Source organism: Anolis sagrei, chromosome 2 (assembly GCF_037176765.1).
Source record: "Anolis sagrei isolate rAnoSag1 chromosome 2, rAnoSag1.mat, whole genome shotgun sequence".
Classification (NCBI taxonomy): Eukaryota; Metazoa; Chordata; class Lepidosauria; order Squamata; family Dactyloidae; genus Anolis; species Anolis sagrei.
In genome coordinates, this window is record NC_090022.1 from 180,088,943 (window position 1) to 180,091,643 (window position 2,701).

The window sequence follows — 2,701 nt, forward strand, 5'->3', positions numbered from 1 at the left end:
GTTAGTCCTTGAATGGGAAACTGCCAACCAATCCCAGGTCTTCTAGGTTATATTCCAGAGGAAGGAATTGCCATCTCTGAGGCTCCTTCTATACTTCCCGATATCCAGGATCTGATCCCAAATTATCTGCTTATCTCAGATTATCTGGGGATGGAGACTATAATCTAGATGAAAGCAGATATACTGATATAAGGACAGTGTAGAAGGGGCTTGAGTATTCCTTGTCTAAGAAAATCCTTTTTTTTTTTGTCGTGTCAGGAGTGACTTGAGAAATTGCAAGTTGCTTATGGTATGAGAGAATTGGCCATCTGCAAGGACGTTGCACAGGGGACGCCCAGATGATCTGATGTTTTATCATCCTTGTGGGAGGCTTCTCTCATGTCCCCGCACGAGGAGCTGGAGCTGACAGAGGGAGCTCCCCGGATTCGAACCTGCGACCTGTTGGTCTTCAGTCCTGCTGGCACAAGGGTTTAACCCACTGCACCACTGGGGGCTCCAGAAAATCCTATGAAATGAATGAGTTGCCAAAAGATGACATGCAACTTCCAAGCAGTGGGGTCATTAAGAGGGTGCATTGTGAACTGGGTGACACCATCAGAAGGGCAATTAATGCTGGATGTCTCTAGCAGCAAAGGAAGAAGCCCCTATGTGAAATCACAGCGGGTGCCCTGCAAGTTCCTAAGAGAAGTGGCTAAAAATGGAGCCAATGCTGCAGCTCCTGCCAATTGCCAGGGAATCCTTGGCACCATAGATGTGCGGCAGAGCTGTGGCCAAGGAAGGCTGCATGTTCTGCTGCTAAATAGGGATAAGGGGTGGGTGGGATGTGGCTGAAAGGAGGGGAAGCAATACAGACACAATACCAACAGCATCTACCACTGCAGGAGCAGCTACAACTCAAACCTATCAAATGGAGGAGGCTGAATTAGGAAAGAAATTGGCTGAACTTGCAGGAGAGGTATTTAGGCTCCCTTTGGGAGGAGATCAATTGACATAACAGCCTGATTTACTGTATTAACTCTAGTGATGTCACTGCTTGAAGTACATATACATGGGTTGCTGTGAGTTTTCCGGCTGTATGGCCATTTTCTAGAAGCATTCTCTCCTGACATTTCACCCACATCTATGGCATATACGTGCATAATCACAGAAATTTGATTTTTTCCAGTTTGCTGTTTCAGTCATGGCCCTCACTTCATGGGGAACATTACCTTCTCTAGTTGTTAATGCATTTAAGTTTTTCTATGACATGTTTCAGAGAAATGTTCTAAAGAGGCATTCTCTCCTGACGTTTCGCCTGCATCTATGGCATTATATATCTGTGGAATGACCAGATATATAAACCCTTTTTCCTAGTTCCAACAAACCTCACTACCTCTGAGGATGCTTGCCATAGATGCAGGTGAAATGTCAGGAGAGAATGCCTCTAGAATATGGCCATATAGCCCGAAAAAACCTACAACAACCTAAGTACCAATGTGGGCAGGGAATCCTTACACTGGGACATGCACAAGTGGTCACAGCAACTACCAGGCAGACGATACATCTCTACATAACTACAATCTGTTGTAGAAAATGTCTAGCAAAGGGCCAGAACAAATTTTCTGAATTTATAATGTCTGGTAAAAGATGTGGAAGCTACAAATCTCCACTAAGGATGCTGCAGAAGCGGCAGCACTCCAAAGTGGAATGAAACCGAACCCAAAGTTTAACTACACATATCGATTCTGTGTTACTCTTTTCCTGTGGTGCTTTAAGACATAGGAGAAAAAGTGCACCTTGCTACTGGTAAATTATACTTGAGTCAATTAGTTTTCCCAGTTTTTTGTGGTAAAATTAGGTGCCTCTGCTTATATTAGGGTCAGCTTATATAGAGCATATATAGTACCTTTGCTGTGTGTGTTTGCAAGCTAGTCAAGTCTATGCAAACACTGGCAGACTATAATTGTAAAGTGCAAACATCCTACTCATAGTTAAGAACAGAGGTGACACATAATCATGGAGAAAACATGTCTCCACTGGAACTTTATCACCAATCCTTGTTTCCACAACAAGCCATATTTGTCAAAATCCAATCATCACAGGGACAGAAAGTGAGGTGAAATTTTCTGAACAGGGGCACAGACAGCAAAACAAACATTATGCAAAGTGTGTGTATGTATATGTATACATACATACATACATACGTGTGTATATGTCTGTGGCTGGAGTTACACTTTAAAAAGTGCCTGTTCTGACTTAAATTCAACTTAATAACAAACTTATAGAACCAATCCCTTTTGTAACTTGGGGACTGCCTGTACAATGAGAAGAAGCTACTCCTGTCTATTGCTTTCCTTTGAATGCACTCTTATGTATATTTTATGTCTTCTAAGGAAACCAGAGTTAAATTTGATATACACGATCCTCAATTGTGATGGTACAGACATAATATGACTTACAGTGATACCATAATCTAGCACTGGTACATTTGTACACATCCAGAAGCTGCTTGACTGTAGCTCTCATCAACATATAACAGCAAAGCAAATTGTGTTCGATGATGGAAACTGTAGTCCAAAAACGTCTGGAAGACCCCAAATGCCAACTCTTAACATTATTGTTCATCAGTTAAATAAGAAATGCAACTTTTGCACTTATTTACATGGAGAAAAGCTTCCTAAAAAAGGTGCAATTAAAAAAAATCAACACAAATGTTCCACAA